This window comes from Capra hircus, chromosome 6 (assembly GCF_001704415.2).
Source record: "Capra hircus breed San Clemente chromosome 6, ASM170441v1, whole genome shotgun sequence".
Taxonomy (NCBI): domain Eukaryota; kingdom Metazoa; phylum Chordata; class Mammalia; order Artiodactyla; family Bovidae; genus Capra; species Capra hircus.
Window position 1 is genome coordinate 41299151 of NC_030813.1, and position 24431 is coordinate 41323581.

At 37.9% G+C, this 24431-nt stretch overlaps 1 protein-coding gene and 1 non-coding gene across 2 annotated transcripts in view; one reads left to right on the forward strand and one right to left on the reverse strand.

Annotated features, from left to right (window-relative positions):
• KCNIP4 (potassium voltage-gated channel interacting protein 4) overlaps nucleotides 1–24431 on the reverse strand; it is a 1310185-nt gene that overhangs the window by 586908 nt on the left and 698846 nt on the right. The gene's annotated exons all lie outside the window — the stretch shown is intronic.
• On the forward strand, nucleotides 745–817 carry TRNAC-GCA. The gene has a single exon. It is a non-coding gene; the product is annotated as a tRNA-Cys (tRNA).

The following is a 24431-nucleotide window of genomic DNA, read 5'->3' on the forward strand; positions in this document are numbered from 1 at the left end:
CATGCCATTCATCATCTTCAATTCTCAGTGGTATCTTACTGACTCCAGAATGGAATTCCCAAACCATATCAAGGCACAAAAATTTCCTTCCAGTCAAGGAGAACTCTAGCCTCATTACCCAAGAATCTGTCTTCAAGTCCTGCTGAACTACTGCTGTAGTCAAAATACCAGGTTTATTTCTCCAACTGCTTCCTTTTCCTTCTGAGAAATCAACTTAAATATCTTCACTTGGGTGGGGTATTTCACAAAACCCTTTCTCCAACCATACAATATTGATCTCCTTTTTCTTTCTGTTTTGTATTCATCTCACTTATGATCCTTTTAAAATTTATTAACTGGTTGGCATAACTAACTCCTCTATGCAACTATGAGTCCTTGAAAGAAAGAATCATATCTTATTTATCTTTCCAACATCAGGAATTATCCATGTGCATTAGTTGATCAGTAAATGTTGTGGTAAATGAAGGAGGGTTGGAAGAAAGGTCACAGGGGAACTTAAGGCAGATGAAAAACCCTTCATGCGTTCATATCACCATGCCTAGAATCCAACCATTATTTCATTTTTCATTCCTGTAAATAACTTGAAAGGCAGAAAACATTAATCACTGACACCTTGGTGTGAAAGAGTTTTGTTTATCACTTTTGTGCAGGAAAAGTGAGACCCCTGGCAACCTGGCTATTTGACTATGATATTTGACTTTGATTATACTATGCATAAAGGATAGTATAATCAATCAATTGGCTTTCCTGGTGGCTCAGATGGTAAAGCGTCTGCCTGCAATGCAGAAGACCCAGGTTCGATTCCTGGGTCGGGAAGATCTCCTGGAGAAGGAAATGGCAATCCACTCCAGCACTCTTGCCTGTAAAATCCCATGGATGGAGGAGCCTGATAGGCTACAGTCCATGGGGTCGCAAAGAGTCGGACATGACTGAACGACTTCATTTTCATGTATAAAGGAGATATTCCTAAGAGCCAGTTTGTTAGCAGGTAAAAAAGCTCATCCAATAGAATAGTTGAACTGGAAAACTGAGTGATTCTAAGACAATCCAGTATATTCTAAGACAGTCCAGTGTTTCTAAGACAATCTCTAGTCTGCAAAATTGTGCTTCCCTTCTTTTCTATGTTTTACTATATTGAACATTCACATTTTGGGGGGGGGGGGGGGGATAATAAATAATGGTGGTTCAGATGATAAAGAACCTGCCTGCAATGTAGGAGACCTGGGTTCGATCCCTGGATCAGGAAGATCCCCTGGAGAAGGGAACAGCTACCCACTTCAGTATTCTTGCCTGGGAAATTTTAGGGGCAGAGGAGCCTGGCAGGCTACAGTCCATAGGGCTGCAAAGGATTGAACATGTCTGAATGACTGATCACACACATACATTTTTGTTAGATGGAAATGCTTGTCATTAACAAGAGGAAAATAATCATCATTTGCTCTGGGGAACCACATGTGTCAATTTGCTTTTACAATATCTTGGATTGATCAAACTCTCAATTCACATGTCAACTGCTCCTTTTTCATAATTTATAAACCCTAATGATTTTAGCATAAAGTTAATCAGCACATTTGCATTACTGAACATACAAATGATTTTGATTAATTAACATAAAATTGTGAAAATCTGCCTGTTACTCAGTGTCCAAAAACATTTTCCATCATTTTAATATGACTCTCTACACTTTGGGGGGTTGGAAATGCAATAAAATTCACGGAGAAATCAAAAGGGCAAATGTATTTATATCAACTGCATTTTTAAACAATTCCATTTCAAAAATATGATAAAAAACATCCATTCCTATAATATATATATACATATATACATATGTATATACATGAAGTCACAAGGTATGACTATAGAGGGCAGCGTATGTGCATGTACAAATATTCACTGTCAGAACTTGTGTATCCAAATGGGTCTTTTACCCTTTAAAGAAGCTGTGTATGAAAGTTATGCAGTTGTTCCAATGATGCTGCCTTTGCTCAAACATTTTCAAGCTCCCCTTTTGGGAATTCCCTTTAGATTCTGGCTACTATCAAGTTCAAAGCTTCCAGTCCTCTGCACCAGTGAAAATGAAAATGAATGAGACTTTCATAACCATCTCCTCATTGGTAAGCATTTCTGAAAATATTTAATGTTTTAAATATTTAATAATAACAAATTGAACATATTTAATATATTATATTAGAATACCTCTATTAATATACATAATTTATATAAATATATATTAGAATATATTTATAACAATAGAGAAAACATTCAAGAATCGTAAATGACTCCCATGACACATGCCTTGTGAACACTGCTGATGTGATGAGTGCCTTGCTAACTGCTTGAGCTTCCCATGGTTGCTTCTCTCTCTCAGGTCACCAGAAGTGTCATATCTAGCGAACCAGCAAATGTGGGCTCCTGAAGCTTGACATGGCTGGCCAAGATTCCACCTGCATATGGATTCCTCATGAAGTTAATAGAACCTAAAGTTTGCCTGAAGCCCAACTGTGTCTTCACTGTAATTTGCATGAAAAATAATTCATGCTTTATCCAACTCACAGGAAGGCACAGCCTCTTCTCATCATGTTTTAACTACTTTGTTTTGTAAACTGCATCACTGAAAAGGGAGATACTCAAAGAAGAGAGTAACGTGGCTATTTTTTATTGACTTATGGCTACCTACTCCAGTATTCTTACCTGGAGATTTCCATGGACAGAGGACCCTGGGGGGCTACAGTTCATGGAGTCTCAAAGAGTAGGACATGACTGAGAAACTAACACTTTCTATGCACAGGTTTGCTAGGAAAGGAGATTTGTAGTCCAAGATTAGAATAAGCCTTTCATTTTATCATTGATTTCAATATATACTATCCTTGCCTACATTTCCAGGATAATTAGAAGTTCACAGCATCATTATTAGTCACAGTAATCCTAACAATTTCTTGCTACCCAGGATAGAAATGAGTCTCGACAATTCTATTCCATTTGGAAAAAAACATCTTGGATTCACCATTCCCTTAAGCTCGTGATGTTGAAAGTTTGAATTAGGCTTGGAAAAGGTCATTTTTCTATATATTGTATCAGTTATTTACTTTTATATTTTGAGACTTATGCACTGTGCATCAAAGTATTTTTTTTTTTTTTACTATTGTACCACTAAATAGCAGGAAAGAAAATGATACACTAGTCTGTGCTTTCTTTTCATTCTAAAATCCTGTTATTTGTGTACTGCTCACTGATATAGGCCCCTAATAAGTGCAAGTTTCTATATAAACTTCGGATTCATTTTATTAAAGAGCCTAGGCATAAAGAGAAGCTTATTTTTCTCTTTGTGGACTTAATCTTGTAACTTTACAAGGCTAGCACAAACCCTCTTGACCTTATATTTTTCCCAGACATCAGAAACATGAAGTCATTCAATCAGGAATTGTTTAAAAAAGATATATATTTAAGCCTTAAATAAACTATGGAGAAAAGTCAACATAATTCTTCCTGTTAAAAAATGAACTCTGCTCAGTGTTATGTGGGTTTGGATGGGACAGGAGTTTGGAGACAATGGATACATGTATATGTATGGCTGAATTCCTTCGCTTTTCACCTGAAACTATCACAACACTGTTAGTCAGCTATATTCCAATACAAAATAAAAAGTGTTTTAAAAGTGAACTCTGGAACATCGCTATTAATAATTTGACAAGGGCTGTGCACACCTGTGAAGAATGAAGTGCTACACTAAGTAGATAATAAACCTGACATATTTAAAGAGAGAACTTATGAAGTAAGTGCAAATTCTAATATGGTACTTAGAGCTCACTCTCTTCACAGGCACAAAAAGAGAAATGCCAAAGATAAGTTTAAAGGGGGCCGAGGCCCTTCTTTCTGCTTGCCAACATCTACCAGTCTGTCCAATATTTCCATCTTCAGACAGGTTTTGCTAGCAGCTATGATCATCTGGCCCCATTTACATGTGGTTGGATCAACCATATCTGAAGTAGGAATAGACTTAAGGAGCAACAGATACACTAATGTAGCATGGACTGAACCTTGCCTGAAGCCCTGCAGTGAACTTAGGATCCAGTGAATAACTAGTTTTTACCTTATATTTAAATCCACAGTTTACCTCTCCTGCCTGCCTACCAATTACCAGAATTTCTCTTTTGGCTTATAAAGTCCTCAAATGCTGGCTACCTTCCTGGATCTCTGGAGATTGTCTTCTCCTCAGTGACCCACTGTGGTAATCTACCTATTCACCCAATATGAGTCTACTATGTCTTGCTGAATTTGTCTGATCCTTGAGTCACCTAGTCACCTCTTGAATATCAGTACATACAAGATAATGCTAGCCCATCAGAGTTAACGCCCTTCTACCCATGGTGAAGTCAGACAAACTTTGTCTTCTAACACCCTACACAGAAATACACATGTATGCACACAATCATATACACAGTCAGTTAAAATTCTGCTCTCCAGCAATCCACTGAGTTCCACTGTATAATAATCCTTTTGAGGGTTTTATCATTGAAATATATTGGTTTACAATGTTGGTTTTGGGTTTATAGAAAATTATACATATATAATACATATTTTAAAAGTTATATATATATATACATACATACATACACACACATATTCTTTTTCAGATTCTTTTCCATTATAGGTTATTACAAGATAGTGAACATAGTTCCCTGTTCTATATAGTAGGTTCTTGTTTTTTATCTTTTCTATACATAATAGTGTGTATCTGTTAATTCTAAACTTCTAATTTATCTCTCACTCTTCCTTTCCTCTTTGGTAACCATAATATGGTTTTCTAAGTCTGTATTTTTTTAAATTATTGTGTCATGTTAATGAATAGCAACATCAACTTAATAGTTTCATAGTCAACAATTTTTTTTTAAATAGAACAAACTAATGTAGAATTGAGGACACTAGAAAAAATGGAACAGAAGTCATTCTTTAGGATAAGAGAAGAGAATAGGTGAATGCTCAGCAAATAGAAAAGGTCAGTAGTATTTGGTGGAATTATTTCCTAATTATGTCTACGTGTGTTTTTGTGTGTGATCTAGGTTATGACAAAACATATATTTCTTATTGCAGTTCATGATCAAATACTTTTATAAACTATATATTAGAGCACCTGGAGAGTAAGGCATCAAATATACAAAATTCTAAAAGAAATTGTAAACTTGTCACCTTCATGGATTGCACATTAAGTCGGTACTTCCCTCTAGATGCAACAACAAATGCAATTTCATCTGATAAACTTTGTTATTTTCAAGAAAGCAGATAAGCAAATCTCTGAGGAAATGGGAATGCAGACAAGTGACTTTCGATGGCAGAATAAAGACACAGTAAGTCCTGTGTATGAAAAGTATGCTGGGTGAGTTCTGGGCTAGAAGTGCCTCGGTAGATAGGATCTAGCGTAATCAGAGCAGCCCCATGAATTTGGACAAGTGAACAAATGACACTAGAGAGAAGGGGGCTCCATGCGTAACTGGGCTCCACATGTGTAATTATTCCACTGTTAACGAGTTGTTGAGCTGAACTGGTTGTGTTGAGGTGAAGAGCAGTGATGGTGATACCTGATATCTGTTTATATCTTTACTGTTTTCAGAGCATTTTCTCGCCTATTATATTACTTTATCATCATAAGAAGAGCTGGAATTAAAAGGAAGAAAGTGAGGCACCAAGGGGGCAAACTTTAAGGAGGTGCTCATTCTTGGTGTCTTGTAAATGTCCTGAGCACTTTGCTCACATCACCCTGGTCTCGGCTATCATCATGAGAAGAGATATCATCAACTCTGTTAGATATCAGTAATATCATTAGATATCAGTAAAGCTAGGTGCATAGAACTTAGGTGCAAGTGTCACTAACAGGGTTGAATCTTTAAACACTTTTCCTCCTGACTCCTGGGGAAAAAAAATGCAATTTTCATCTACTTTAGACAACCTCAGTAAGGACTTATACTGCTTGAATTAGCAAAACCATAAATTTGCAAGATAAAAAAACATAATATCCTTATTTGCTATGAAATTTTTGTTCAGGAAGAATGGCAAACTGAAGCCAATAAGATTTCAGCTTTGGATCCCTAAATTATATTTGAGACACATCCATTTCAGAAAGACACAGACAAATTGGAAACCATTTAAGGAACAATTTAAAAAATGATTAGAGATAAGAAAGATTTGATTTATGAGGCCAGATTAAAGAAGATAAATGCCTTGGCTAAGTGACAACCAGGAATATGATAAGAAGCTACAAATATTCAGTTCAAATATTAGGAGACTGTAAATATGTGTACTGGAAAGGGCTTTTAAGTGTGCTATATGATAGAACTAGGAATAAAATGTAAAATTGTAGATAATAAGAAGAGGACTTTGGAAAAGGGGATTCATTAAGTTGAGAAGTAAAACATAAACTAAGTGGGGGAGAGGGGAGAAAGAGGGGAGAAGAAAAAGAAAAGAACAGGAGCATGAAGAATGAGAAAGAAAGAAAGAAAGGAAAAGGGAAGAATGAAGAAAAGAGAGACATAAAGGGAAAGCAGTGGGGGAGAAGGAGAGAGACAGAGAGAGAGGGAGGGAGGACGGGAAGAATATACTGTTTTTCTATAAACGACACCAGAGATATTAATATCAATCTCTGAAGAGAATTTTAAAATATGAAAGGCATGAATCTTTATCATAACTTTAATAAATAAATGTTAATTGTCACTTACTAAAATATAGAATCCAGAAAGTGTAAGGAATGCTTCTGTAAAACGACTCTGTTTTATGAAAGAAATTATCAAAAGGAAAGAAAAAAAGAAATAGGAAACCATGTCTTATTCCACCACATCTAATAATAGGAAATATCAGAAATAAGTTTCTGGCAGGTCTCAGGAGGCATAAATATCCCTCCAGAAACCTGAGCCAGTCAACGAGATGGCATCAACACCCTACCTCAGGGGAGAAGCCTGCTGCTAAATCAAAAGGAGACAGTAATAGAGAGCTGATGAAGCTGCTCTGAAATTCAGGGCCTGGGCACAGGGAACTTGCCAACCTTTGGCTGGCTTGCTACACATAACAGTTACCGTAATTGAAACTGAATTATAAAACTGCCCTGGCACACATTCTACTTCAAAAGTCCAACAACACATAATAATGCTATTAAAATAAAGACATCTGGAAATAGCCTATAGTCCCATTTTCTCTCTATAACTGGCATCTGCCTTCTTAAAGTGACCTTCATGTTTCCTCTACTATAAAATGGCAAAGTAGTGAAAAAGGGACTCCTTTTAGGCCAATTACAATGTCAACATGGGTTGAGCACTAACTAGGCTCCAAACACTGCGCCAGCCGTGTCTCTTTTATAAGCTCCTATGCCACTGAAATCCTTAGCCTCCATTTCACAGATTAAAAATCTGAGGCCAAAGAAGTTAAGTAATTTGCCCTAAATCACTTACATAGTAAGAGAAAGAGTCAGGAAGGAACAGAATTCCAGCGTATACCCAACACTCAGCAAATTGCCCAGCACATAACACATAGTAAGCATTTCTATTATACCCAACACTCAGCAAGCTGCCCAGTGCATAACACACAGCAAGCACTCAGTTAATAGTATTAATTTGAAGAGAATTGATAGTATAATTGAGATGTGAAAAGAATCTCCAACAAGTTTGGCCACGACTTGTTGAATTATATATGAGCCAATTACAGCCATATCTGTAAGTCAAAGTCGCTCAGTCATGTCTGACTCTTTGTGACCCCATGGACTATACAGTCCATGGAATTCTCCAGGCCAGAATACTGGAATGGGTAGCCTTTCCCTTCTCCAAGAGATCATCCCAACCCAGGGATTGAATCCAGGTCTCCAACATTGCAGATGGATTCTTTACCAGCTGAGTCACAAGGCGAGACCAAGAATATTGGAGTGGGTAGCCTATCCCTTCTCCAGATCTTCCCAACTCAGGAATAGAACTGGGGTCTCCTGCATTGCAAGCAGATTCTTTACCAACTGAGCTATGAGGGAAGCCCTCACATCTATAAAATGGCATCTTTTAAGGACAAAGTATCTTCTGCCTTCTTTGGTACTGATGTCACCACAAATATACCAGATTTCCTCTATATCAAATAAATAGAAAATGGACCTAACATCTGGATTAGCCTTTCAATAAATGCTAGACTTTTATAAAACAACATATATGATCACGTCATTCTTTGTATGGTATTAGATTGACAGAAATAAGACTGACAATATGTAGTATTGATTACAAATAAATTTAAAAAGTACAGCTTATGGGTTCCCAAGAGCATATAGAAAAATAGAGAGGCCCAGTCTATACTTAGAGATCTTATAATTCCACTGGAAGGCAAGATATAAATGTATAGAAAGGAAAGTAAATTGAGCTTTCAATAGCCATTTGAGATTTTTCCCAATAATTTTCATTCAACTAATATTTAGGAAATGCCTACTATGAACCAGAATGTGCTTTAGGCATCAGCCTACAAAGAAAGACTAAGATGGGATCATTGGTCTCAAGAATCCTGTAGTTTATTTGGGGAGAAAACTTGCAAATGCACAGTTTTAAAACACAAGGATTAGCACTTTAGAGAAAGGCATATGGTGCTAAGGAAAACAGATGAAGAAAGGTTTAATTCTGGTGACAGTGAGCTTTATGGTTTTATCGAGGAAGACTTCCCAAAGGAGGTGAGGGCCAAGTTGGGTCCTGATGAAAAAGTAGTTTTGTAGGCCAACAAGGGAGAACACTCCAAGAAGAGGAAACGTAATACAACAGTCTCCTGCTGCTGCTGTTAAGTCGCTTCAGTAGTGTCCGACTCTGTGCGACCCCATAGACAGCAGCCCACCAGGCTCCTCTCTCCATGGGATTCTCTAGGCAAGAACACTGGAGAGGGTTGTCATTTCCTTCTCCAATGCATGGAAAAGTGAAAGTGAATGCAGGTATAAAAATTTTAGAAGACTATGGCAGATAGGGATAGGGACGTCTTACTAGCAAAATTAATAATATTTGATGGGGGAGGATTTTACTTAAAACTATCTAATTTCAGTTTGGGTTTTTTTTGTTGTTGTTCCCCAGGTCCACTTGAATGCTGACAAATACTGAGATGAGTTCAAGGGCATCTCAGTTAGGAACTTAGCATCCTGACCAGCATATTGGAAAGTCTCCCTCCTTCACTGTATTCAGTCTACATAAGCTAAGGCATTATCTATTGTTTAACTTAGCATATCTAATAAATCATCTATTATATAATTTCAATGTTCAAATAGTGTTCAAGAGTATATCCACTTTTTGGAAACTAAACAGAATTGCAGAAGAGACATCATGAAATATATGATTAGTTAAAACCTAAGAAGTGAGAGTCATTTCCTTTAAATGCAAAATTACAAAAGTGTATACATTGATCAACATGGATATGTTACAGATATTTTGGAATCTAAGTAAGTCTTAGAATCTCATGAATACTGCTATTAGACATTCTTTTGAAGCACTGACTGTAAGGAGCACAGTGCAATCAAAGTTATAAAAATTACAGACAATAACATTTACAGTTACAGAATTCTGATGAGAATTCCAGGAATTAAACAGTTGCACTCTTCACTTTCATACAAAAATAAACTAGAAAACTGAGTGATGACATTCACCTTGCCCATTTCTAAGGTTAAGGAAAGCTTTATGTATTAATTCTCTCCAAGTGAAAACAAGGAATAAGTTCACATATAATCCTGGAGAAATTTAATTGAAACCTCATAAAACATTCCGCATGAATGGTTTTCAACAAAAATGTGATGTCCTTAAAGAATAATGAGCTCCAGAGCTTCCTCTTCAAACATAATCAACATTGTCATTGAACTTGGTCACTCCTTCCTCCTGTGAATGATTGCCTTTTGCAAATGAATTTTAACAGAATCCCCCCACTTCATTCTCAGCCCTGTCTTTACTTCTCCCTCTTAATTTTGTTGCTTCTGGAAAACAGTCTACTTTTTTCTTAGCCATGTCTCACCCATCGCTTCTGGCAGGAATTAACTGCCCCTTGAAGACATTGAGATGTTCCTTCAGAAAGCTAAGACCTATCCCTTCCAAATCAGACCTGTATCAGGCACTGAATTAAATTAGATTAACTCCTGATTTAATACTTTAACCACCTGATGCAAAGAGCCAACTCCTTGGAAAAGACCCTGATGATGGGAAAGATTGAAGGCAAAAGGAGAAGCAGGTGGCAGAGGATGAGATGGTTAGACAGCATCACCGACTCAGTGGACATGAATCTGAGCAAACTCCAGGAGATGGTGAAGGACAGGGTGCCTGGCATGCTGCAGTCCATGGAGTCACAAAGGGTCAGATACGACTTAGCAACTGAACAATAACAAATGTGGCTCCAGGCCACAGCTTCCTACTGACTACTGTTTTTCCAGTTCTGATAATTCGGCCTGATTCATGTATAAGGCTATATCCTACTCTTCCTTGGTTGATAGATTCTCTCATTTTTGACTTCCTACCACATGCTTTGACTGTGGTCTTTGTGTTTTGATCTCTTGATGTGGCCTTACAAGGCCTTTTCTCTCTCTACTCTCCTCCAGCCATTAACAAGTCTTACGGAGTCTTCATCCAAAATAAACCCTTCTGTCTCCTGTAATGTACTGTGCTAGTAATAATCCCAATTACTTCTTTTCTTTATCCATTATTTTCAATTTTTTGTTCAATTTTTATAATGTTGCGTTGGTTTCTGCCATACAACAATACAAATCAGCCATACTTCTCGACTTCAGTACTGAAACAACTTCTCATTTGTCCTCACTGCTTCTTCTCTTATTCCTTCCAATCAAAGGGGTTTCTTAAAATATATATATATTGGATCACCTTATCATGCACACACACAACCATTCAGCGGCTTCCCATTTTATCAGAATAACATTCCAAATGCTTTTTTATGATTATTGAGTATTGCCTCCTTCTCTAATAGTTCTATAAGGGCTCAGAATTTTGTACCTGTTTTTCCTTCTTCCTGAAATGTTCCTCCCCATTACTCTTTTCACTGTTGGTTTCTTCTGAGCCTTCTGGCCTCTGTTCACATATACTTCTCTACAGAGACCTTCCCTGACCATGTTATTTAAATAGCTGTCCCCATAGAAACATGTAATTTAAAACATTCTCGACATCTTGTTTCAGTCCTTAACTGTTGACACACTGGGTAACTGGAAAAATACTTATTTTTATGTGGGTCTTGACTTCCTCCTCAGAATATAAATTCTTTTAGGCAAAGATTCTAACTTTTTGACATTTTATTTCCAGGGACTAGTATCAAACAAAATACATAAAACAAAATAAATAAATGCAGTAAAATAATTAAAAATAAATAAATTCAACAGACCTAGTTGAGAACAAACTCAGAACACAGATGTATTCACACATTCACATACCTTTAATATATACGATAGCACTAGAAGAAAAGTAAGTTTCTCAAAGTATTTGTATCAGTTTCAGAGTTTAACAGAAATTCCTGAATCTAAACGCAGTGTTTTGCTTTTTTCATGATCTACATTAGCAAAATCATTGTTTCACTTAAAAGTTTGCCTCTTGCTGAAATGTCACCATGCAATTTTCTTCTACCATGTAAGTTATCTTTAAAAAGTCAAGCAAAAAATATAACCACACATACTGGCTTTCTCTCCCTAAAATCAGAACAAAGCACTCATTAATAAAAATCTCTTCCTCAAAACTTGTCACATGAAATTAAAGATGGATTAAAGAAAAAGAATGGATCTTTCTAGTGATAAGACCAATGGTTAGAGGCCAAAAGGCAATTATCTGTTTGTTTTTTGAAAACTTAGTCCAAAAACCTTGGGGATCTCTATGCCACTATTCCATTATATCACGTTAGAAATAAATTGCAGCACATGGTAAAGGCATTATTTTCCTAAATATACTAAAAACTGTGACATAAGGAGTTTGCAATACAAGTGATAACTATCAGTTGCAAAGCCAGTGCAGGAAGGCAGCCAAAACTCATCTTTCTTTCATCCAACAACCATTCATAGAGCATCTGATAGTCATAGTGACTGAGATCAAGATCTGAGAATGAAGGGTTCAAGGCTTTAGCTTTGTACAAGCGTGTGGCATTCAACCACTGTTTGTTTATCCTTAAAATCAGGTTAATATAACATCTATCTTATAAGGTTGTGGTGAGAAATAAGAAGACAAAATGAGTAAAATTTCCACTACATAGTAAGATCTCAAAAACAATCTTAGTTTTGCCACAGAATAATGTATCCTGACGAGCATACATTTAAGATATCCTGCATCCTTTAGGGGAGGATTAAAGGGTACCTGGTGGAATGGTTGGAGTTAAATAACTTTAGGTTTTTTAAGAATAAACTGTGCCCCTTCCCCATTTTTAAAACAGCATTACTGAGGTATAATTTGCATGGCTTTGAATTTACTGATTTAAGTGTACAATTGAATGACTTTTAGCAAATTTCATAGTTGCATGTGCATGCTCAATTGCTTAAGTCATGTCCAAATCTTTGCAAACCTCTGCTGTCTAAGGTATTCCCCGGGTAAGAATACTAGAGAGAGTTGCCATTCCCTTCTCCAGGGGATCTTCCTGACTCAGGGATTGAATCTGTGTCTCCAGCCTCTTCTGTGTTGTAGGTGGATTCTTTACTGCTGAGCCACCGGAGAAGCCCTCACAGTTACACAACCATTGCCAAATTCCAAAGTTAGAATATTTTTGTCACTCCCTTCAAAAGATCCCTCATGCCCAATTGTAACTGCTCCTCTTCACACACCCAGCACCAGGCAAACTTTAGCTTAGTTTCTATCTCTGTAGATTTAACTTTTCCTGAAATGTCATATAAATGGAATTATACAATATGTGTTCTTTAGTTTCTGTCTTTATCATGTCACATAAAGTGAAAGTCAGCCTTGTGGTAGCCTGTATCAAGTTAGTCTCTTTATTTGTTAATAGTATGCCATTCTATGAATATGCAGTGTTGTTCTATTCACCAGTTGACTGACATTTGAATTGTTTACAGTTTTTGAATACTACCAAATGCCAGGATGGATGAAGCACAAGCTGGAATCAAGATTGCTGGGAGAAATATTAATAGCCTCGGATATGCAGATGATACCACCCTTATAGCAGAAAGCAAAGAGGAACTAGAAAGCCTCCTGATGACAGTGAAAGAGGAGAGTGAAAAAGCTGGCTCAAAATTCAACATTCAAAAAAACTGAGATCATGGCATCTGGTTCCTCACTTCATGGCAAATAGATGGGGAAACAATGGAAACAGTGACAGACTCTATTTTCTTTGGCTCCAAAATCACTGCAGATGGTGACTTCAGCTATGAAATTAAAAGATGCTTGCTCCTTGGAAGAAAAGCTATGACCAACCTAGACAGCATATTAAAAGGCAGAGACATTACTTTGCCAACAAAGGCCTGTCTAGTCAAAGCTTTGGTTTTTACAGTAGTGATGTATGGATGTGAGAGTTGGACTATAAAGAAAACTGAGTGCCAAAGAGTCAATGCTTTTGAACTGTGGTGTTGGAGAAGATGCTTGAGAGTCCCTTGGACTGCAAGGAGATCAAACTAGTCCATCCTAAAGGAAATCAGTCCTGAATGTTAATTGGAAGGACTGAAGCTGAAGCTCCAGTACTTTGGCCACCTAATCGGATGACGTGACTCATTAGAAAAGATTCTGATGCTGGGAAAGATTGAAGGCAGGAGAAGGGGATGACAGAGGATGAGATGGTTGGATGTCATCACCAACTCGATGGACATGAGTTTGAGCAAGCTCAAGGAGTTGGTGCTGGACAGGGAAGCCTGGCATGCTGCAATCCATGGGGTCTCAAAGAATCGGGCATGATGGAGTGACTGAATTGAACTGAATGATGCTACCATAAACATTCTCTCCCTGGGGAAGGAAATGGTAACCCACTCCAGTGTTCTTGCCTGGAGAATCCCGTGGACGGAGGAGCCTGGCAGACTTCAGTCCATGGGGTTGCAAGAGTCGGACATGACTTAGCAACTAAACTAAACATTTTCTTACAAGTCTTTTTGTAGACACATTTTCATTTCTTCTGGCACATTCCTAAAAGCCTTCCTTTCCCCATTTTAAGTGAAGGATCTGCCCCTGACAGTCTTCTGTGCCCCTTGGGGAGAATAATAGAGTTCTGACAAGCTGGAATCAAGATTTCCAGGAGAAATATCAATAACCTCAGATATGCAGATGACCCCACCCTTATGGCAGAAAGTGAAGAAGAACTAAAAGCCTCTTGATGAAAGTGAAAGAGGAGAGTGAAAAAGTTAGCTTAAAGCTCAACATTCAGAAAACAAAGATCATGGCATCCGGTCCCATCACTTCATGGGAAATAGATGGGGAAACAGTGGAAACAGTGTCAGACTTTATTTTGGGGGGCTCCAAAATCACCGCAGATGGTGACTGCAGCCATGAAATTAAAAGATGCTTACTCCTTGGAAGAAAAGTTATGACCAACCTAGATAGCATATTCAAAAGCAGAGACATTACTTTGCCGACTAAGGTCTGTCTAGTCAAGGCTATGGTTTTTCCTGTGGTCATGTATGGATGTGAGAGTTGGACTGTGAAGAAGGCTGAGCGCCGAAGAATTGATGCTTTTGAACTGTGGTGTTGGAGAAGACTCTTGAGAGTCCCTTGGACTGAAAGGAGATCCAAGCAATCCATTCTGAAGAAGATCAACCCTGGGATTTCTTTGGAGGGAATGATGCTGAAGCTGAAGCGCCAGTACTTTGGCCACCTCATGCGAAGAGTTGACTCATTGGAAAAGACTCTGATGCTGGAAGGGATTGGGGGCAGGAGGAGAACGGGATGACAGAGGATGAGATGGCTGGATGGCATCACGGACTCGATGGACAAAAGTCTGAGTGAACTCCAGGAGTTGGTGATAAACAGGGAGGCCTGGTGTGCTGCGATTCATGGGGTCGCAAAGAGTCGGACACGACTGAGTGACTGAACTAACTGAACTGATACCAGCTTGTAACTTGTAACTACTGAGACAGCTCATATGACAGTATGGAGAAAGGACAACAACTCTTGTTTCTGCCCCTTTTCCTAAAAATTTCCTTGTGACCTTGGGAGAGAAGTAGCATGCCTCTCAGCACCGAAGTATTAACCAAAGGCAGGAACTAGATTTTCTCTGAAGTATCTTCTACCTTGAAAAGTATAGATTATTTTCAGTTACTAAAGAATTTAAAAGCAAACCACAAATACAATGACTGTGTCATCTCCCTTGCCTCTGGCATTTTGGGGGTTGGCATTATGTGGGAGGCCAGCACAAGTTACAGAAGAATGATACAGAAAGTGAATGAGAGAATACGGGTACACCCTCCTACAGCATGCAGAACCCAGAATTTTCAAATTGGTACTCTAAATAGATCTCTTATGCTTTTTGAAGTTCTTCTTGCATCTCACTATCTTTTCCTGACCATATTTTCTAAGGCGGTCATTTCACTCAAAGTTACCTGGGCACACACACAATATGGACCTAACATCTGGATTAGCATTTCAATAAATGCTAAAGTTTTTAAAAACAACATATATGATCACTTCATTCTTTGTGTGGTATTAGACTGACAGAAATAAGACTGACAGTATGTAGTATTGATTACAAATAAATATAAAAATACAACTTACAGGTTCCCAAGAGCATATAGAAACATAAAGAGACCCAGTCTATACTTAGAGATCTTATAATTCCACTGGAAGGCAAGATATAAAAGCATGGAAAGGAAAATAAATTGAGTTTAAATAGTCATTTGAGATTTTTTTCCCAATAATTTTCATTCAACTAATATTTAGGAAATGCCTACTATGTACCAAAATGTAGGCATCAGCCTACAAAGAAAGACTAAGATGGGATCATTGGTCTCGAGAATCCAGTTGGGGAGAAAACTTGCAAATGCACAGTTTTAAAACAAAATGACAAACACTTTAGAGAAAGGCATATGGTGCTAAGGAATATAGATGAGGAAAAGTTTAATTCTGGTGACAGTGAGCTTTATGGTTTTATCAAGGAAGACTTCCCAAAGGAGGGTGAGGCCCAGGCTGGGTCCTGATGAATAAGTAGGAGTTTTGGCCAACAAGGGAGGACACCCCAAGAAGAGGAAACATCATACAACAGCTTTGCAGGTATAAAAATAATAGAAGACTATGGCAGATAGGGATAAGGACATCTTACTAGCAAAATTACTAATATCTGATGGGGAGGATTTTACTTAAAACTATTCAATTTTTGGCTACAAAAGAACAGAATAACTTATTTTATCAAACACTTTTAAAAATTATAAATCTAAGTAACAATCATTACCTTCAAAGATGTTATCTCAATGATTAGGCTTTTTTTTAATTTTTATTTTTACTTTATTTTACTTTACAATACTGTATTGGTTTTGCCATACATTGACATGAATCCACCACGGGTGTACATGAATTCCCAAACATGAACCCCCCTCCCACCTCCCTCCCCATATCATCTCTCTGGATCATCCCCGTGCACCAGCCCCAAGCATCCTGTATCCTGCATCGAACATAGACTGGTGATTCATTTCTTACATGATAGTATACATGTTTCAATGCCATTCTCCCAAATCATCCCACCCTCTCCCTCAGAGTCCAAAAGTCTGCTCTACACATCTGTGTCTCTTTGGCTGTCTCGCATACAGGTTCATCATTACCATCTTCCTAAATTCCATATATATGTGTTAGTATACTGTATTGGTGTTTTTCTTTCTGGCTGACTTCACTCTGTATAATCGGCTCCAGTTTCATCCATCTTATTAGAACTGATTCAAATGTATTTTTTTAATGGCTGAGTAATACTCCATTGTGTATATGTACCACAGCTTTCTTATCCATTCATGGACATCTAGGTTGTTTCCATGTCCTGGCTATTATAAACAGTGCTTCAATGAACATTGGGGTACATGTGTCTCTTTCAATTCTGGTTTCCTCGGTGTGTGTGCCCAGTAGTGGGATTGCTGGGTCATAAGGCAGCTCTATTTGCAATTTTTTAAGGAATCTCCACACTGTTCTCCATAGTGGCTGTGCTACTTTGCATTCCCACCAACAGTGCAAGAGGATTCCCTTTTTTCCACACCCTCTCCAGCATTTATTGCTTACAGACTTTTGGATCGCAGCCATTCTGACTGGTGTGAAGTGGTACCTCATTGTGGTCTGGATTTGCATTTCTCTGATAATGAGTGATGTTGAGCATCTTTTCATGTGTTTGTTAGCCATCCATATGTCTTCTTTGGAGAAATGTCGATTTAGTTCTTTGGCCCATTTTTTGATTGGGTCATTTATTTTTCTGGAATTGAGCTGCATAAGTTGCTTGTATATTTTTTAGATTAGTTGTTTGTCAGTTGCTTCATTTGCTATTATTTTCTTCCATTCAGAAGGCTGTCTATTCGCCTTGCTTATATTTTCCTTTGTTGTGCAGAAGCTTTTAATTTTAATTAGATTCCATTTGTTTATTTTTGCTTTTATTTCCAGAATTCTGGGAGGTGGATCATAGAGGATCCTGCTGTGATTTATGTCAGAGTGTTTTGCCTATGTTCTCCTCTAGGAGTTTCATAGTTTCTGGTCTTATGTTTAGATCTTTAATCCATTTTGAGTTTATTTTTGTATGTGGTGTTAGAAAGTGATCTAGTTTCATTCTTTTACAAGTGGTTGACCAGTTTTCCCAGCACCACTTGTTAAAGAGATCGTCTTTACTCCATTGTATATTCTTGCCTCCTTTGTCAAAGATAAGGTGTTCATATGTGTGTGGATTTATCTCTGGGCTTTCTATTTTGTTCCATTGATCTATATGTCTGTCTTTGTGCCAGTACCATACTGTCTTGATGACTGTGGCTTTGTAGTAGAGCCTGAAGTCAGGCAAGTTGATTCCTCCAGTTCCATTCTTCTTTCTCAAGATTGCTTTGACTGTTCGAGGTTTTTTGTATTTCCATACAAATCTTGAAATTATTTGTTCTTGTTCTGTGAAAAATACTGCTGGTAGCTTGATAGGGATTGCATTGAATCTGTAGATTGCTTTGGGTAGTGTACTCATTTTCACTATATTGATTCTTTCGATCCATGAACATGGTATATTTCTCCATCTATTAGTGTCCTCTTTGATTTCTTTCATTAGTGTTTTATAGTTTTCTATATATAGGTCTTTAGTTTCTTTAGATAGATAAAGACTCCACCAGAAAATTACTAGAGCTAATCAATGAATATAGTAAAGTTGCAGGATATAAAATCAGCACACAGAAATCCCTTGCATTCCTATAAGATTGTGGCAGAGACAATTTTCAAAATTCATTTTTAAAACTTATTAAATTTGTAACATATAGCAAAACTTATAGAGTTAAGTGAACATGCATGTACCATTCACAAAGCTTTAAAAAGTTCACTGTCAATGCAATGGAGACTCTTTGTACCCCTCCTTAATCACATATACCTCCTGTGGACCCCCTCTATCCTTACCCTGCATTTGATCATGGATATTTTCCAGTGGTCATGTATGGATGTGAGAGTTGGACTGTGAAGAAAGCTGAGTGCCGAAGAATTGATGCTTTTGAACTGTGATGTTGGAGAAGACTCTTGAGAGTCCCTTGGACTGCAAGGAGATCCAACCAGTCCATTCTGAATGAGATCAGCCCTGGGATTTCTTTGGAGGGAATGATGCTGAAGCTGAAACCCCAATACTTTGGCCACCTCATGCAAAGAGTTGACTCATTGGAAAAGACTCAGATGCTGGGAGGGATTGGGGGCAGGAGGAGAAGGGGACGACTGAGGATGAGATGGCTGGATGGCATCACTGACTGGATGGACATGAGCCTGAGTGAATTCCGGGAGTTGGTGATGGACAGGGAGGCCTGGCGTGCTGCGATTCATGGGGTTGCAAATAGTCGGACACGACTGAGCAACTGAATTGAACTGATTCCCACATATATTTATGCTTTCCTACATATGTATGTTGTCCTAAGTAATATATGATGTTGTTTTTCACATGTAAATATTTACATAAAAACATTTATATGATGATATTACACTATATGTATTTCTTATCAATTTTCAATTTTCACTGAATATTTTTCTTAAATTTATCTATAGATATTTATCTACATGATACGTGAGTTCTTCACCAATAGTCACAGTGTAGAATATCACATTATTTTAAATAAGCCTCAATTATTTATCCTATTTCCTACTAAGGTATAGTTAGATGGTATCCAATTCTTTCCTTTATCAATAAACATCTGTTTATCTCTTTTGTGAACATATCAATGTATTTCTGCAGGGTAGAAACCTAAGAATGTTATTTCTATATTGTGACAAATGGACTATTTGTTCATATGTACTATTTGTTACTATGAAACTTCAGAAAACTAAGATCATGGCATCTGGTCCCATCATATCACGGCAAATAGATGGGGGGAATAATGGAAACAGTGATGGACTTTTTGGTTGGGGGGGAGTGCTCTGAAATCACTGCAGATAGTGACTGCAGCTGTGAAATTAAAAGACGCTTGCTCCTTGGAAGAAAAGTTATGAATAACCTACACAGCATATTAAAAAGTAGAGACATTACTTTGCCAGCAAAGGTCTATATAGTCAAAGCTATGGTTTTTCCAGTAGTCATGTATGGATGTGACAGTTGGACTATAAAGAAAGCTGAGTGCTGAAGAATTGATGCTTTTAAACTGTGGTGTTGGAGAATACTCTTGAGAGTCCCTTGGACTGCAAGGAGATCCAACCAGTTCATCCTAAAGGAAAACAGTCCTGAATATTCATTGGAAGGACTGATGCTGAAGGTGAAACTCCAGTACTTTGGCCACCTGATGCGAAGAACTGACACATTTGAAAAGACCCTGATGCTGGGAATGATTGCAGGCGGGAGGAGCAGGGGACGACAGAGGATGGAACGGTTTGATGGCATCACCGACTCAGTGGACATGAGTTTGGGTAAACTCCGGGAGTTGGTGATGAATAGGGAGGCCTGGTGTGTTGCAGTCCTTGAGGTGGCAAAAGTCAGACACTACTGAGAGACTGAACTGAACTGCTGGGACTCCCAGGTGGCTCTGCGGTAAAAAGCCTGCCAATGAAGGAGATGAGGCTTCAGTCCCTTGGTTGGGAAGATTCCCTGGAGGAGGAGATTGCAACTCACTCCAATATTCTTGCCTGGGAAGTCCAAGGGACAGAGGAACTTGGTGGGCTGCAGTCCAGAGAGTTACAAAGAGTTGAATACGACTGATAGAATGAGCATGCATACAGTATTTGTTACTAAATTTTCTCCAAAGGATTTGTACCAACTTCCATCCTTCCTATCAGAGTATAAAGTTCTCCTTTCTCCACAACCACCCCAAACCTTCTGTTGCATATTTTAATTTTTCACAGTTACCAATTTGATTTTTAAAAATCAAATTTAATGATCATTGAGTATCTACTCTGAAGAGATCTCTGTACTAGGTTCTGGATCAAATGGCAAAGCAAGATGTAATAGAATTGAAGGAACCTAACATACAGCCTTCATTCCTGCCACCTGTGAAAAGCAAGGTAATCACTTAACCCTCTCAAGCCTAAGTTTCTTCATCTGTAGTATTAAGGGCTGGATAAGAAAATTTCTCAGGTCCCTTTCACTCTGATCTTGACTCTATGATGCTCCATGGGAGCATGCAAACCCATAGGAGAACAGTATATACATGAGTTACTGTAATACCAACAAACTATACAAATAAGGCATACAGAGAGTACAGAAGATGGGACCCAAAAAAGAAAGAAGGGAGGGACTGGGAAGATTTTATCAAGGAGATTGAAAAAGATGTATCGAAGATGGCATGGAAAACACACTCAGTAATAATGGAGGAAAGGAAATTCAGAGGGAGGAAAGAGCCTGGCTGGAAGCCTCAAGATAAGAGAGTGAAGGGAGCAAAGATAGATGGATGGTGAGATTATGGCACAGGTATGAGTGCTGGGGGGATGAGGCCATGTACAGGGAATTTTTATTATGCCAAAATGTAATAAATCTTCATCATTTCACTGATGATTTTATTTTTAACCCCCCCCCCAAAGCAATTTGGAATCAAGTCTAACTAGGGCAGATGGTCAATTTATTTTCATTTGAAAATGAAGCCATAAAACTAATTTCTGTGAGGCTAATCACCTGATTGGATAGTCACTTCTCCAAGACTGCCCAAGGGTTTTGGAAAACAGGAAGAAGCATTGTAGAAATAAGAATGTAGCCTCTTTAACTTACTACTCTGAGTAAACATGCTCCTTTGGATTTTTCAATTCTGGTGAGTTGGTTTAAAAGAGTCCATTGTTTACAGTTACACTTGACTAAGAAAACTCTCATACCTGATGGATTCTTAGCATTCCCAGACAAAATTTTTAAAGTAAAAAATAAATTTTATTCCCAAGAGGAAAAAAAATCCCTTCTAAGGAGCTATATTTTTTTTTATTTTTTTTTTATTTTTTTAAATTTTAAAATCTTTAATTCTTACTTTTTATACGAGAATGCTGGAGAATTTCACTTTGGAAAAAACCCTATGTATCTGATTCTGAATAAACTAAGTTATCATTGGTTAAGAACAGGACACAGCAGGCAAAACACACAGGTGCAAATTTTGACCCTCCCATTATAAACTAAAATATTTATTTAAGCAAGCTATTTAAACTCTGTTTGCTAGTCTTAGAATTGTCTTAGAATTGCATTTAGCTGCTTCCCGGGTAGCTCACCTGGTAAAGAATCTGCCTGCAATGCAGGAGACCCTGGCTCAATTCCTGGGTCAGGAAGGTCCCCTAGAGTAGGGATAGGCTACCCATTCTAGTATTCTTGGGCTTCCCTTGTGGCTCAGATGGTAAAGAATCCACCTGCAGTGAGGGAGTCCTAGGTTTGATCTCTGGGTGGAGAAGATCCCCTGGAGGAGGGCATGGCAACCCACTCCAGTATTCTTGCCTGGAGAATGCCATGGACAGAGGACCCTGGTGGGCTATATAGTCCAAGGGGTTGCAAAGAGTGGGACATGACTGAGTGACCAAGCACAGTACATGTGGAGTAGAAAATAGTAACCCACTCCAGTATTCTTGCCTGGAGAATCCCATGGACAGAGGAGCCTGGCGGGCTACAGTCCATGGGGTCACAAAGAGTCAGACAAAACTGAAGTTACTTAACATGCTCTGTAGCAAAATGCCTGCATCAATCTCCATGTGTTTATGTCACTACTATTTTTCCCATATAATAAGAAATCAGAGGATGGGAGCTCAAGGTTTGTACAGTGGCTCCATGTTGTCATCAATAAGTCCATAGCATTCGCTAGCTTTCTGACTCAACATTATATTTTCTTCTCTTTTAAAAATATCTCACTTTGTAGAGCAGTTTTAGGTTCACAGCAAAATTGAGAGAAGGTGCAGAGATTTCTCATATACTTCCTACATCCATAACATACAGCCTCCCCAACTATCAACACTGCTTCAATGGGAGTGGTGCATTTGTTACCAAGAATGGAACTAAAAAGACACATAATAATCACTCAAACACCACAGTTTACCTTAAGGGTCACTCTTAGTGTTTGTATATCCATGAGTTTTGACAAATGTATAGTGATGCATATTTATCCTCTTAGTACATACTATTTTATAGACCTAAAATCCTCTGTGTTCTGCCCACTTATCCCTCCTCTACCCAAGAAGCCATTGATTTTTCACCATCTCCATAGTTTTGTTTTTTCCAGAAAGTCAGATAGTTGGAATCATACTGTATGTAACCTTTTCAGATTGACTTCCCTCTGTTAGCAATATGCATTTAAGTTTCCTTCATGTGTTTTCACAGCTTGAAAGCTCATTTCTTTTTAACCTTAAATAATATTTTGTTATTTAGATACAGCATGAAAGTGAAAGAAAGAAAGTGAAGTCGCTCGGTCGTGTCTGACTCTTTGCCACCCCATGGACTGTAGCCTATCAGGCTCTTCCATTCATGGGATTTTCCAGGCAAGAGTGCTGGAGTGGATTGCCATTTCCTTCTCCAGGGGATCTTCCCAACCCAGGAATAGAGCCTGGGTCTCCCACATTGCAGGCAGACGCTTTACCATCTGAGCCACCAGGAAGATCTAGATAGTATGTTTATTTATTCACCTACTGAAGGACTTCCTGGTTGTTCCAAGTTTTGCCAATTTTGAACAAAGCATCTATAAACATCCCAATGCAGGTTTTTGTGTGGACACAGGTTTCAATTCATTTTAGTAAATTCTAGAGAGCATGATTGCTGGATGGTATCTAAGAGTTTATTTAGTTTTGTAAGAAATGTCCGTCTCCAAAGTGGCTGTATCATTTTGAATTCCTAGCAGGAATATATGGGAGTAACTATTGTTCTATATCCTCACTAGGATCTGGTGTTGCCTGTATTCTAGATTTTAACTATTCTAATAGAATTGCAGTGGTATCTCTTTGTTGTTTTACTTTGTACTTTCCTGATGACATATGATGCAAACGTTATTTTCGTATGTTTGTTTGCCATGTGGATATCATCTGGTTTTTGTTTTTTGTTTTTCATTTTGGTGGCAGTTGTAAGTTATACTCTCTTGGCAAGTTTGAATTATACAATACATTCTACTTTCTGTTTCTATGAGTACAACTTTTTCTTTAGAGTCATCATGCAGAATTCGTTTCTGTATCTTATATCACTTAGCATACTGCTATCCAGATTTATCTATATTGTCACAAATGGCAGGATATTCTTTAAGGCTGAATATTAGTCCATCATATTCTACATTTTCTCTATCCATTCATTAACTGATAGACACCTGGCTTGTTTCTGTACCTTGACTATTGTGAATAATGATGCAATGAACTTGAGGGTGCAGCTATCGCTACGAGATAATGATTTCATTTTCTTTAGATAGACAGCCAGAAGTGAGATTGCTAGATCATGTGGTAGTTCTGTTTTTAGTTTTTATTGAGGACACTCCATACTGTTTTCCATAGAGTGTATAGAGTTTACATTCCCACCAACAGTGTAGAGGGTTCTCTTTTCTTCACACTCTTACCAGCATCTTTTATCTTTTGTTGTTTTGATAGCAAACACCTTAACAGGTATGCAGTAATCTCACCCTGGTTTTGCTTTGCATTTCCCTCATGATTAGGGATGTTGAACACCTTTTTCTGTACCTGTTGCCCATTTGCAGGTTTTCTTTGGGAAAAAATGTCTATAACAAAACTGAGTATATTTGTCTACATCAAATTAGAAAAACAAAACTTCACAGCAAAGGAAACCATCAACAAAATGAAAAAGCAGCCTATGGAATGAGAAAATATTTCTAAGCCACATATCTAATATGGGGTTAATCCAAAATATACAAGAAACTCATGCAACTCAATAGCAAAGAAATGAGCAAAGGATCTGAATAGACATTTTTCAAT